Consider the following 15,051-nt stretch of genomic DNA (forward strand, 5'->3'; position numbering starts at 1 on the left):
GGTCTTGTTTGTTGTTGTTTTTTAACAAGGCAGCTTCTTTCAATTACTTTTTTTTTTTTTAAAAAAAAAGCATAGTTGTGTTGGGGTAAGTTTTAACTGCTATTAGACGTAGTTGGCATAAGCTGACTTTAGATCTGCCAGTTCTTTTGGTTTTGTTTTGCTTTAGTCACTAAGAACCTCTCGAAGTGCAAGAGTGAATTATCACATTATAGTCTTGTGTCTTGTATGACATAAATACAACTAAGGCTAAAGATCATCTTGTCAGAATAAATGTTACCCAAGTTAGAACTATAGGATACTTTGAATAGGTGTGTTGCTATTTTAAAGAAGTGTTCTGAGTGGAAGAATACAAAAAACTTATGAGTGGGTGGATAGCTTTAGAAAGTGTTTCTTGTGAGATGTTGACAACTTAAAAACGAATAGGTTTAAAATACCTAGTGTAAATGCATTGTAACACTGTGGGGTGTGTTTGGTTTGGGTTTTGGGTTGGTTTTTGGTTTTGGTGGTTCGTTTTGTTTGTTGGTTGGGTTTTTTTTAATTGATGAATAGTAAACTGGTTTAAAATTTCCAGGTAGTATATAAAAGAGCTTGTGAACTACACAAATACATGTGTGCTTTTTAAATTTTTTTATCTGGAATGCTGGAAGATGGGAGGTCTCTCTCTTTCAGTGTTCCAGATAGATTACTGCAATCTGTATTTGAAAATACAGGTACGTGTACAACATACGTTCTAATAACACTCCAGGATTACTTAGCTCTGTGTTCATTTTTTTTTATGTTTTCAGTAGTGAGACATGGACTAACTATAGCTTGTGACAGTCTTTATTATACAAATATAAAAAAAGATATAGAGTTATTTTTCAGTAAATAACTAGTTAATGAGACTTCATGCAAATGTAGTATCCAGTCTGCATGTTCATTTCTTGACAGTTTGTAGTTCTAACTAATTATTTAAACTCAGTTATTTGTTTTCTCTATGATATAGCTTAAACAAAGGTAATACTTCTTTGCTTTCCATGTGAAAAGCAGAATGTGTATGCAGTATTGAATTCTGTGCCTTCTGAGTTACTAAAGGAATTTATCTTCTAATACTAGATTTTTATTTTGACCTGAAGAATTGCTGGAGAGGTCTGTTTAACTCGGTGTTTTCCTTAAGTTCATTGTAAAGGGAAAGTTGTAGTTTAGAAATTCAGGAAAAGCGGCCTGTTTGACAGGAACATCTGTAGGTAGGGTAGTTCATTACAGCTTCTTTGCAAGCAAGTTAGATTTATATGTAAACTGCTGTAATTAGTATCTTTGGATTCTTTTAAATATAAGTCAACTAGCCATTATTATTCCCTTATGGTATTAAAGATACTAAATATTGCCTGCAAACTGTTTGCTCTACTTCTGTTGACTTGTTAAAGTGAGGCAATGTGACTGTTTCCTTCATAATCTTTCTTGCTTGCACTTAACAGAGGTGATGCTATAGTCTGTATACCAGTCAGAGAATCAGATGATGTTTCTAAGAGAAAATCAAGTGAATTAATATTGTTAAATTCAGCTTCTGTTGTATTAAAGCAGAAAATTAGGTATGTAATTTTAGTATTAACAGATCGTTAGAGAGTGGTCTCTATTGTTATGGCTCAACACATTTGCTTCTCTACTCGGCTTAAGCTTGAAATGCAGGTACTACGAAAAGCTAAAGAGCTAGTCTGAAACCAACCAGTATGGGATTGAAATAGTCAGAAGGGAGAAATGCTTTGAAGAACTGTCTGGTCCACTCTCCTTTCTCTCCATTGATGTCCTCTTTTGTCCCAAGTGCTTAAAAAGCCTTGAAGTATTTACACTCTGCAGTTAGTTAAGTTGACTCTGTATCAGTATATTGAAATCAAACATTTTCTAGCTTCAGTGTTCCAACATACTGCACAGTGTCTTCGTAGGTAGGAGGCTTGCATACTCACTTCTTGCGTGTAACTGGGTTAATTTATGGCCTTCAGAAGTTATGATGGAAACCATGACTTTTCTGCTTGGGCAGAAGAGGCACTAGTATGAGCATAGTGATCTGTTTCCGCGGTAAGTTAGGATGTCTTAAGCATATTGTCTGCCATCTAGATTCAGCAATTATAGTAGCACCTTCATCTGTGACCCTTAAGATTGTTGTGTACTCTCTGTTATTTCATATCCCAGGTTAAGGAATAGTGTGTTACCTCAAAGTAGATATTGCATCCAAATTCTAGAAGACTAGATGTCTGATTGGCTTGTCGTAAGAGCAAGCTGTAGAGCCATTGTTTTTGGCAAACTTTCCACAATAATGAAACAAGTAGGGATAAATGAGAATAATACCTTGCTTGTCTCATTTAATTTTGTCAGGTTGGAGGAAGTGAGCAAAGAACTTGAAAAACTATTAAGTGATTGTGTTTGACCCTGCTGTTTTCGAGGTGAGAGGCAAGCCTGAAAGATCAATTAGAAAATACATAGAGAATACAAACATAAAGTTGAAATCTTTGCATAGCACGTTTAATTGGTTTTGTGGTGTGTCAGCATGCCAGCATCTGTTTTAGAAACCATATGCTACTAAGCAACTCAAGTAAAATGTTCTTCTACTCTTGGCTATTATATGCAGCTCTATAGCTAGGTTGGGATATTTCTCAGGAAATGGGATAGACTGAATTGATAGGATCGGGAAGACATTTGGTATAAGCTGTTAACAGCTTTCTTGTTTATGGTATGGTTCTTCACACAATATTGGGGAAAAATATCTGTTACTGTAAAATACAAGGCTCTTCATGACCTTTGTTTATTTCTGTAAAGTGCCAAGAAGCATGTTTGAAGTGGTATAAGTGATTTGGAGTGGGTGAAAAAGTTCCCGAATAATGCTTTGACTGTTCTTTCTTCTCTGTATAGTCATCCCCTAATCCTCTCAAAGGGATGTGTCTTCTCCTCTTCCATGGGACTTAAACTTCAAATGCTTAGTGACAAAATCTATGGAATGTATTGCATGCTGGCAGTGGAAAAGAATACCAAAAGTGTGCAACTGTATGGAACTGTGGAGGTGTAATAGTCTTGTGGAGTGATGGTATGCTTTGTTAGGCATGTTGGCAAAATGGCAAAAAAGAGCACCTATGAAATCAGTAGTGAGGATTTGGTTGAAGACACGAAGGGGGGTGGAGCTGAGTAAAAATCAGGTATTCTGCACAAGCAGAAACTGCCCCATAGTGAGATCTAAGGGTTAGTTTCCTTGGAGGAAGTTCTAAGAACATTCCTATTTCATTTTGAAAGAGATACGCAATTTAGACTCTATTTTGAATCATCTGCAAGGAGATGGAGTATATGGCCTAGTGGTCTCCATCCTGTGTCTTCTGGAAAACATAGGCCCGCTCTTACCAGTTGTGTGAAAATGTAGTTTTAAACATGAGCAAAACTTTAAAGCCTTTTTTATGATGACCAGGCAGGTCCTGGAAAGGGCCCTGTGATTTCCAGTTTGGTAACAAAGCATATTAGGGATTGAGGATGTAAACTTCAAATTTTTTTTTTGGTAGTGAAAACTAGTGAACTAGTGACTTGTTTCTGAATTTATTAAAAAAGTTATAGAATATAGCAATCCCAGTATTAAAAGGGTCCTCATCGTTACTATGTATCAAGTGAATCCTCCCTGTCTTTTATCCCTGCTATGCCATGGCACAGTCCCCATGTGCACAAGTCTGTCAATGACCATAGACAGAATTTCTAACTGCATCTGAGTGTATAAAGCAAGATTCTGTTGTACAAATTTAACTTCTACTACTTCTACTAGTGAATCTCATTATTTCCCAAACTAGTAGTAGAAAGAAAGATGCTTCTCTGTAAATGTATGTTATACTTCTCTAGAAGAGTGAAGCATAAGACTCTAGTCCCCGGTTAGCTGATGCACATTTCTGACTTGTGGTAGTGCCCTAATTGATAGATTAATCAAAAGCAAGTTAATAAGTAGTGCTTTATACAGTGGCTGTAGTCAATGCTAGTACAGATGTGATTACTTTTTTTTTTTTCCATTTTACTGTAACTGGTTTGAGTGGTTGAGTTAGAGCAGAAAACAAAGGAGTAATAGACACTTCTAAAGTGTCTTGCTACAAATTGATAGTACTTCAATGCTACTTGCACTGTGAAAGGAGTATTAGCAGCTGCCTCTACAGGATGAATTTTTGCATCTTTGTACCAGAGTGGTTATACAGTTAGTGGGTCTTACATAGAAGCTCTAAAAATACAATGCTGTTTGCTTTTATTTTGTGTAAGTATAGTGGAAACCAAGTCTTGTGGGTATTTTGTGGTTTTTTTGGTTGTGCTTTTTAAATTTTTTTCTCTGAGTTACAGTTGAGCAAAAATCATACATAAGGTCTTGGTGAAAAAAATCTTCTGTGAAGCACACTGTAACCTTACCTTTAAAGCAGATGTAGGGCTGTCTTCGTATTCTGTTACTACTTACCATGTACTGCTTTGACCAGTCTCCAATCTAAAGAGCTCAGCTGGAAACTTTAGGCCTGGTTTGAACTACAGTAATTCACATTATTTCTTCTGTTACTGCCTTGACAGACTTGCCAGGTATCCAAGTATCTTCTAAAGCTAACTCTTCTAGAAAATAATAACTAGTGGAATACATTTGTATGAGAAGTATAGTTGCTGTCACCAAACATCTTGTAAAGGGATAAAAGTCTAGAGACTGCTAAAACAAAGCTGTAGTGGTGTCAGGAGCAGGCTCACTTCTGAGTAGGTGGTTTTCCTGCTGATGTTGTAAGTGGCTTGCATCTACAGGAAAACAACTTCCATCTAATGTTGATATTGGTCAGCATGTTCTTTCTTTCTGGCTATTATGAAGGAAGAGTTTGTCACTGCTCATGGCAATTCTGAGGGCTAATAGAATTTTCGTGTTTTTTCCTGCCTCTGAGTGACAGCTATAAAAGTTGGACTCAACTGGCTATGAAGTAGTCAGTTCTTCCTTTTCGCTGTGACAAGCAAGTGTTCATCAAAGGATCCTTCTATGTGTACTTGATGCTGAGGTCTCTGTTACGGCTTCGAACTGCATTTAATGACAAAGGCGTTGTGTGCTGAACATTGTATTTAGATAAAATTTGTCTGATAAGGGAGGTGGTAAAAGTAATACCAGTGAGAAGTCTGTTTCTTGCTGGTCAACATAAAAATCCCTAAATGTGTCTTCATGCTGCTCGCCTTTACTGTAGTGATTAGTGTGCTGTTGTCGTTTTAACAAGTGCTTCAAAATGCTTCAAAGAGGGGAAATGGAGGAAGACTTAAAGGCAAGACAGATAGAAATCCAGTAGTTGATGAAAGATGGTGTAAGGCCACTGTGCAACTTGTTGAGCCCCACAGGTTCTAATAAAAGATAATTGCTGTCATGGCTGTGAATTGATAGTAGCATTCAGTGCATAATTTTAATTAACTGTTACATACTTGTAAAACGTTACAATTCCTTTTAACATTACCGAGTTCTTCCTGTTGCTTTCCCAGTGGTGTTAGAGGGATGCCTTTCCTCACTTTAAAGGGATCTACTCTGCCACTAGATCATGAAAGCTGTGTCTGTAATTCTGTAGCTTTATAGTTTTGGGGCTAAGACTCTCTTCTAGAGTCACTTGTAATCCAAAATCTTATAAATGTCACTGAAAGACCAGTATTGTGTGACTGGGGTCTGAAGTTAAAACTTCACTCTTTCTCAACCCATTATAAAAGTTTGATTGTTTTTATTTCTCAGTAGTTGTGCCAGATGTCGTTGTCTGGAAATAGGTATCATATATATTGTATGATTTCAGTTGTAGTTGGGCACATACTTCTGTTGTTTTTTTCTGTGGCTGTCTGTTCCAGTATCTTCTCCTGCTGTACTTAGGTATTATTTATTTTGAGAGCCAAAAAATAAAAAACCATGACAGGGCTGAACTGAGTACTAGCCACACCTGGCTTGGATGCTCTGTGTGTGGGCTACAAAGTAAAACTGGAATTTTTCACTGAGGCTTTCTACATCACAAAAACCTAATCTTATATAGCAACTTTATTTCAGATACAGTAGGTTATACTGAAAATTACTGTTTCAGATGGGTGGAATGAATTACTGTAAGAGCACAACTATTCAGTAGCTTGCAATTCTTTCACTTTTTTACCAGGATGTGCAAATGTTGCATTGGTTTCTGTAAGCAGAGACACCTGTTTAGTTTCAGTGTTAGGGCATGGGAGATGCATGGGAACAGTTTTAGGAGTCAACGTGTCCCTGTCCATGCAGACTTAATAAAATTTGTTTAGTCCTGTTTATGGCAGCTGGTTAACTTCCCTGTCTAAAAGAGTGCAAGTTCACCAGGGAATACATTAGAAGAGGCTTTAGCATGCTGTTGCATTTCATGTGAAGATGGATACTATTCTGTATAGTTGTGCCTTGCTTTATTTTTCAAGTGTATCAGATAATGTGAGCATGGATATGTTGAGTTTTCACAGTTTTATGTTTGAATTTAATAAGTATACATTACAATACTTCCATCCTACCTTTGCATGTTATCTTTAGGTATAAATTTTTGATATCTTCCATCATGGCCCCACTTCTCCCTGACAGAAATACTGTGTTAATGTGGCTGAACTATTGCTGGACGTGAGCCATCCCTGGCTGTAGGAAAGCCAGATTTAAATAGACTTGAACCTCATCCAGTCAGTTGATTTTCTTATTATTTTAAGGAAGGAACTACTGTGGCTTTTCTTTTTTGCCTTTGTCCATGCTGCATGCCCTTTCAGTACCTAATCTTTGCTGCGGAGGGCAACAGTCAGAGCCAATAAACCATCTGTATCACAGAGTGGAAGTCATTCTTTAAACTGGACTCTCTATTGTTGTAGGTTTTGAGGTGTACTGAAAAAGTCCTGATGCACCAGAGAAGGCTTCTGGTGGAACACCCTTCCCAGTATATGCTGTAATACTTGCAGTGCTATTATCTTGTTCATTTTGATTATGCTAATGTTTTTATTTTCCTATATAATCTCACTGTTGAATTCAGAAGTTGACTGTTGGTGCTAAAAAATGGTATTTAGGCACTGAGATTCTCTTTTCAAACAGAAAGAGAAATAGAGAAATATCAGAAATACATTATTGTAAGGACAGTAGTCATAGTGTTTTTCATTTGGATAGCTTTACTGGTAATTAAAATCTCTGGACAGTATCTTAAGAATTTGTAAACTCTTCTGAAAGTGCATTAAGCGGGCTTCTTCTTTTCTCCCACATGACATAATTTAGGAAATTACATTCTTCTCCCTTCTGGGACCTCTACTTCTGGACGTAGGTGTACATTTGAAATGCAGAAATGATAACCCAAGGAAACTTCAGTAAAGCAAACTTAAGTCCAGCAAACTTGTTTATGTTTTCTGCTCTAGTTAGTCACTTGACTCTCAAAGGATTGGCAAATTTACTTGACATGTAGACCTGAAGGTCTAAAGATGAAAAATACATATGACCTTTGAAAGTATTATGGTCAATGTATTACATTGACCTTCAGTTTGTGTCTATGTTGGTTACTAAAATAGCCTCAGAGAAAGTTGTATTTAGTGTTTGTGTACATTAAGGCTTGGAGTCTTTTTGCTATTGTGAATAAATTGTGGTGTCTTTTGGTTCCAGAACTGTTGGGGATAATAAATAACATGGTATTTCAAGCCACGGAACTGACTAGCCCTAACAAAGCTGAGAAAAAACGCTTTTATTGGGTGATAGTTTAACTCAAATGTAAGTTTCTTTTAGTTCAAGAGGAATTTATTTGTAGTATGTGTCTTTAGGTTAACAAAGGCTATACATGAAATAATCTGCAAAGATGAAGAAACAGCTTCGAAGACACAGCTTCTTTAACATGGAAGGTGTAAAGTTAAATCATTCTTCTCTTCAACAGAATACTTGAAATGCTTTTGAGGTGTGTGGTTCGAGGGTTTTTTAGCTGAAGGTATATTTGTGACAAACTGATAGCAGAGCTTTTCAGCCAAATACTACGTAGTCATGGACATGAGTTAATGAACATGCTGCTACATTTGCTACCCTTCTTAGTTGCTAGTACCTGTACTTTTTTTTTTTCATTAACAGTATTACCTATGTTCCCAAAAGTCTTGTCTGGCTTGAAATCGGTGTTAAAAAGCAAAATCAAAAAGCCCTCTGTAGCTGGTGTAAAGGGACGGTGAATTTTTATATTAAAAATTAATCTTAGGACTTACAGACACAGCCATATTAGTAAAAGGCATCAATTCATAGGATGCGTTTTCTTTCCTATTTGGTATTGACTAAAGCTCAGACAGGTAAGTGTCACTCTGAAGCCAGTTATCTAATTAAGCTCTTTAATGTTGCTTTGCTTTACATTGAAAGAATTAAACTATAAAAAGCAGAGGTTGTCTTAATGGTGAATTTTAGGTGACCAAATGTTGTCTTAAAAGAGCTGGTTACTCTGTGGACCAGTATTCGTTTCTGTTTTTCCTAAGTTAAACTGATTTCAAATTGAAACTGGCTGAATTGTTTATACAGGCTTATGCCAAAATAACTTGACATTTTTAATGCTTGTATGTTTATTTTTGTGCAGGTTTGTAGATAAAACAGATGTTACTATAACAAGAGAATAGTTATGAGGATAGAAAACACTGCTGCAAAAAAGTCTAGTAATGGGTATTTCAGATCTAGATTTGAAGATGTTACTTAATATGGAATTGCTAATATTTTTACCAAAAAAAGTACATATTTGTTAGATTCCACAGTCAAGTGCAGATTATAAAGGCAGTTTTATTTCACAGAGGCAATGAAGTTTCTTCCTTTGTCTCCCAAAAGGGGGATGTTTAATTTACGTTGATTTAAAAATAAGTCTCTCAGATGACAAGCTGCTTTTGAATTTATTCTCAGAGTGTGGTGCACTCATCTTCCTAGCAAGTTGTTTCCTTCTTCAGTTCATATGTCTTACTCCGTGCAAAGCAATGCTTAGTATTCATGCGGTTGTTGAGCTATTGAATAGAACCTGTTCACAGTATTAAACTATAAAATTTTTTTTTTGTCGTTGTAGGAAGAAATCTGCTTCATCTAATTCAGTCCTAATTCAGTCCTGCTAATCTGCTAATACTGTAGATTGAAAGATTTTTTTGCTGTTGCCAGGATACCCTGTAATGGGCAAGGAGCCTGAGAAAATACAAATCGTTCTGTTTTTTTAACTTTAAAAAAAAACTTTTGTGTTTAACAGGTAAGAAACTATTAAACTTCTACAGCAGTAGATTTAGCTTCTGCATCTGTAAAGTCTTATCTTAAAATCTAAGTGGTTCCTGAATGCTTTAAGTTTTTCATGTCCCTGATTTCCACTGAAGGCTTATTAACATGAGTTTTGTAGATTCATGCTTACACCTTCTAAGCTGCTTTTCCTTCTGCAGGTCAGGCTTTGTGGCCTTTCCTTTTCTTGCAGCTTCTTTCCCCCGCTACTTTCCAGCTGACTGTTTCTGACTTGGTCTTTTAACTCACCCTGCTGTTGCACTATCTTCTTTCTCTGCCGTGCTTTGGTCTTACAATGAGAATCAAGGGTTATCTAGACACGCTGTTGTGGTTATTCTATTTGTTTTACAGGGAGCATGTTTTAAAGTGTTTTGGTTTTGTGCCAGGAGGTGTATCTGCTGCCCAGCCTCCAATTCTTTGGAAGAGTTTCAAAGCAAATGTGTTCATGAACTGACATGTATTAGGTATGAATGATGTTTAGCGCTATAGGTTATTATATTGAAGTATGGTCATACTGCAATTGAATTTTTGGTACTAAACTGCATGCTTCAGTGTAAAATTGTATTCTGGGTAGCTATGTGTTGTTTAGCTTTTTTATAATATTATGGGACCATCTGCATTTCTCAGTACATAGATCCCTTCATTTCTATTTTGAAGATAATTGGAAAAATTCAAAATATGAAGAATTTGAGTTCTTTGACCAATGAATATTTTAAATGTGTAAGCATTTGGCTGTTGAAGTGGAGTTACTAGAAAATGATTCATCTTTTCTACTTGGGCAGGGGAGATCAGTGGCAAATTTGTAGTTATTGCAGGAAAATAAGATCTATATTTATTAACACTTACTAAGCTGGGGTTTGAAATAGACTGTAGGAACTGACAAGGATACATTTGTTGGTATAAAATTGCTTTTTTAAATTAATTGCAAAATAGATTTCAGCTGATTTTTGTACTTTTGTTGGATAGTTTTGACCTCTTGAATTTTGAGAGATTGGTGTCTTTGATTAAACATTAACTAGTTTGGACTTAGGTCCTTCAGCATGTCAAAGCAATTGATTGTTGGGCCATTCAGTCATAATAGGGGGTGTGTGTATATGCACGTGATGTGCATGTATATATATAATTATGTAAAACCCCATACATTTCTAGTTCTGATCTAGATAGAAGTGCAGCTAGTGCGTGTAAGTAAGGGAGGCTAGTGTAATAAATAAGGGTGAAAGCGATTTTACTTCTATCTCAACTCCTAACTGTTCTGCAACCACATTGGGCTCCTTCTTCCCTTGACTGATACAAGAGTGAAAGTCCCTACTCATTAGATAATTTACCTCCTCATTAGAAGGAGGAGGCAGCAGTTACTGAACATCCTTTTTGTGAAAATTACTATGTCTTCATTCAGTTTTCTGATGTGTTTCTTTCCCAGTCAAGAAGGGACTACCATATGGTGTCTTTCCCTTGCATTTCGCTCAAGAGTATGCTGCTACCCTCTGAAAGTATAGTAGTTAGCTGAGGAGCATATGTGCTCTAAATGGGTATAGTGGCTGGAAAAAATTATATCTGTATTACAAGCTTAAATTGTACAACAGTCAGTTAACATGCTGAAGTGCTTCTCTTGTGTTCCAAAACATCGTTTAGCTACACAGACATTCTTGATGGTATTTGGAAGAAGGTGCAGTATCTTGTTTTTTGGTATGTAAGTGAAATTTTACCTGCAAATAGTTGAAAATGCTGAAATATTGCTAGCTTATCTACAAGGAATACTCCCCCACAGTTCCTAAATCTTTCAACTTAATGATGGTAAGGTCTTACTAAGATGGTCATTAAATGGTTTGGGTTGGAAGGGACCTGTAAAGGCCATCTAGTTCAACCCCACTGCAATGAGGAAGAACATCTTCAACTAAATCAGGTTGCTCAAAGCCCCATCCAACCTGACCTTGAATGTTTCCAGGGATGGCACATCTACCACTTCTCTGGGAAGCCTGTTCCAGTGTTTTACCACCCTCATCATAAAAAAATCCTTCCTTTATATCTAGTCTGAATCTACTCTTTTTCAGTCTAAAACTATTACCACTTGTCATATTACTACAGGCCCTGCTAAAAAGTCTGTCCCCATCTCCCTTATGAGCCCCCTTTAAGTACTGAAAAGCCACAACAAGGTCTCCTTGAGCCTTCTCCAGGATGAACACCTCCAACTCTCTCAGCCTTTCCTCATAGGAGAGGTGTTCCTTCCCTCTGATCATCTTTGTGGCTCTCCTCTGGACCTGCTCCAACACATCCATGTCTTTTCTGTGGGCTCCTGAGCTGGACGTAGTATTCCAGGTGGATTCTTGCCAGAGCAGAATAGCTCCCTTGACCTGCTGACCATGTGTCTTTTGATGCAGTCCAGGATACAGTTGGCTTTCTGAGCTGTGAGCACACGTTGTAGGCTCATGTTAAGCTTCTTGTCCACCAACACCCCCAAGTCCTTCTCCACAGGGCTGCTCTCAATCCCTTCATCCCCCAGCCTGTACTGATACCAGGAGTTGCATTGACCTATGTGCAGGACCCTATACTTGGCCCCATAAGTGGCATGGGTGCACTTCCTGAGTTTGTCCAGTTTCCCTCTGTATGGCATCTCATCCCTCAGATGTGTCAACTGCACCGCTCAGCTCAGTGTCATCAGTGAATTTGCTGAGGGTAGACTAAATCTGAATGTCTGTCATTGATGAAGATATTACCAGTTCCTTATCCACTGAACAGTCCATCCATCAAAACATGTCTCTCTCTAATTCAGAGAGAAGTTTGTGTGGGGGACCATGTCAAATGACAAGTCCAGATAGATGACATTCATAGCTCTTCACTGATGTAGTCACTCCATCATAGAAGGCCACTAGGTTAGTCAGGCAGGACTTGAAGTCACAGCTCTTGGTGAAGCCATGCTGGCTGTCTTGAATCACCTCCCTGTCCTCCGTATGCCCTAGTGTAGCTTCATGATCAGAGGCAGTTCCATCAGCCTGCTCTTGTGCACTGAGTGCCCTAGCCACCCACCATCTCAAAGGCCCTGTGTTGGGCCCACACCTGATGAATCAGTGTCTTTTCTGGACTAGGGAGAGCAGGAAGGGACAGAGGAGTCCAAATGCAGTTGCCAAAGCACTAAATAAGAGAGGAGGAAAGCATTTTTTACTGCTGTTTTCTTGTTTTGTTGTTTTTGGGTTTTTAAAATTGTTTATTGCCCAACCTTGAAAAAACCTCTTAATGAAGCCGCTAGAAACAACCTTAATGTCTCAGGCCAGTACTTCTTCCTGGCAGCACTGCAGTCTTCTGCTTTTCTAAAGGAACAAGTGTTTAACTTCTTTGCTTGATCTGTTGCTATTCATGCACTGCCTTGGAGGGTCTGGCTTCATCTTCAGCCACCCATTGGGCAGCCTTCTTGTCCTCAAACTGATGAAACCTTACTTCCAGGTCCCAGGGACCTTGGTGGCCCTGTGGGAGGTGGTGGACTCACCATCCCTGGAGGTATTTAAGAAACATGTAGACATGGCTCTTCAAGGCATGCTCTAGTACCCAAAACTATTGGTTTGTGGGTGGGTGTGATGTGGTGGGGTGTTGTGGTTTTTGTTTTGTTGTGGTTTTTGTTTTGTTTTTAGGGTTGGACTCTATGGTCTCAGAGGTCCCTTCCAACCATGGTAATTCTGTGAGGGATGGCTCCTGTTGCCCCAGTGCAGCAGTCTGGTGGAAGCTAGGTTGTCTCATCCCCTTTTCTTGGGGATCAGGGCAGAGGAGATGGCACCCCATCAGGAGATGGGAAAGAGAAGGGCTTGCACCACTCATGGCAATCAACAAAATAATTGTTAATGATGGGAGATGGAACAGGTGGTCCTGCAGAAAAGTCATGTGCGGAGGGAGGGTGCAGATGGGGAGGCTGGACCAATGGTAGGGTACTAGCAAGGCACCTGTGATGCTGGTGATGGTGTCATGGAGGGGAGCCCTGTCATGGTGTACTGGTGCTAAGGGAGCCATGCTAGAGGTGGATCCACCTTCACTGGTTCTTCTTGATCTTTGGGTGGCCATCACTACCATGTGGCTGATGGTGCCCCTCCTCTGACGCTGCCTCCTTTTCTTCTGTGTCTCCTGCAACCATCCGCCTTCCTACCCAGAAGGGCTATTTTAATGGGATAGAAGATAATTCCTTATTTTCCCCCTGAACTCTCAGTGCAGAGGCAGGAATGTAAGTGTTGCTGTATATGAGAGATTCTTTCTTGTGTCTATCAAGTGGAAAAAGTGGGGAATTTAGTGATGTGTATAATAACTGTGTATTGCTATAAATTACCATTACTTTACAAAAACGAACTGTTTTGGTCTAGATATTCAAGCTAGAATGTCTTAGTTTTTCATATTTTGTTCATGTTGCCCTTGATTCCAGACTAAATGCATAAGTGCTTAATTTTCCCATTTAATAGGTCTTAAGATATTTAATGTCTTGAGGAGTCGTGCCCCAGCCTGCAAAGGAGAGGCAGTTGAAGACGGCATGTTCACAATGAGTGATGCTGTGGCTGAGCAAAATAGGCAGTTCAACAAGTAGCCTGCCACTAGACTGTTTTTTCTGTCAGTTTGGGTGGCTGGTAGTTCTGCTCTAAATTTTTTTTTCAAACATGCACTTCTGCTTAGCTTTGTTTTGAACAGATGCTCCATTTCCAGTGTCAGAATAAGCATTTTATAGATGCTAGTAAGATGTCTAATTAGTGTTCATTGTTTGGAGAAAAGCGAAAAATAAAAAACATAACTGGGAATTAATTAAATATACCTAGGGACTAACTGGTTGAGGTTATGTGAAGCTAGCAGAAGGGTATGCTTAGTCTTTTAAAGAATGCAGTGCATTTAAAGGTCTTTAAAATGTTGGTAAATTCACTTTTAATTATAAAAGCAAAAGAATTTGTCTTCATTAATACTTTGTCCTTCCCCAGACCTACCTGTCTATTTGGTTTTTAGAAGGCATTTCCGTTGGAAATGGCTTTTATCACTAAGAAATATAAGACCACCTTGAAAACCTGTGGTGGTTGCTTTCTTTGCATCCAGCAACTCAGTTGTCTTTTGCTACTTGCTACACAGGAATTGTAAAAACATATTTTACTGAAGTAGGCTACATAATTTTGGATGTGTTTCAACCATGGAAAGGTTTGTTGGTGCAAAAGTAACTCATTTACTTTTTTCATGTGTGCACTTGAACCCTGTAGTAAGAAAATAATGATGGTATATAAAGAAAATTGACAGTTTTGTTGTGAGTTTACTTTTGTATAATGCAGTCCTTGTTATAACTCTCTATGTAGTGTTTCTCAGACTTTCACGTTTTACAGAATCTTCAGCTTGATACTGATACACTTTTTTTTAAAAAAAAAAAACTTGTTTGAAAAATGAAACTGAATATTGCTGTAAAATCTGCAGAGTTCCTACCAGAAGCTCTGTGTATGTGCTTTTAGCATCCAGTTGTCAGGGAAAACAGCCCTCAGCTGGCTAGCTGAGGTCCTTTTCAGTTTGCTTTCTGCACTGGTCTAGATCTCCATGTCTGCTTGTAGCTACTAACACTCAAATGTTAGGTAGAACTACAAGGTAACCAAGTTGGAAGTAACTCCTTGCAAAGTATGTTTGACTTAAGTATGATACTTAAAGGTTTAAATGAGCAGCTTTAATAGTTTTCTTATTTTTTGAAGGGACTTCTGGGTGCTTTAAAGTAAAAAGTCTGTTTTGTAAAAGGTGCAATACAGGAGACATTGTCCAAAATTAAACTATATACTTGTCTGACTGGAATTCATTTCTTTGTCCTGTGGCTTGAAAACATGAATTTATGTGTTCAG

At 38.1% G+C, this 15,051-nt stretch overlaps 1 protein-coding gene across 11 annotated transcripts in view; it reads left to right on the plus strand.

Annotated features, from left to right (window-relative positions):
- Window positions 1-15,051, plus strand: part of PPP6R3 (protein phosphatase 6, regulatory subunit 3) — a 56,739-nt gene that overhangs the window by 931 nt on the left and 40,757 nt on the right. For 5 of the 11 annotated variants that reach the window (XR_001413730.1, XM_014957549.1, XM_014957546.1 and 2 more), the window contains exons 2-3: window positions 9,027-9,200; window positions 9,575-9,687. The exons of 2 other annotated variants lie outside the window; for them this stretch is intronic. The gene's annotated coding sequence lies outside the window, so the exon portion shown is untranslated. The remainder of the gene's footprint in view (window positions 1-9,026; window positions 9,201-9,574; window positions 9,688-15,051) is intronic. 4 more of the 11 variants (XM_014957541.1, XM_014957543.1, XM_014957542.1 and 1 more) reach the window with 1 other exon arrangement.

Source organism: Calidris pugnax, unplaced genomic scaffold (assembly GCF_001431845.1).
Source record: "Calidris pugnax isolate Ruff unplaced genomic scaffold, ASM143184v1 scaffold211, whole genome shotgun sequence".
NCBI lineage: Eukaryota > Metazoa > Chordata > Aves > Charadriiformes > Scolopacidae > Calidris > Calidris pugnax.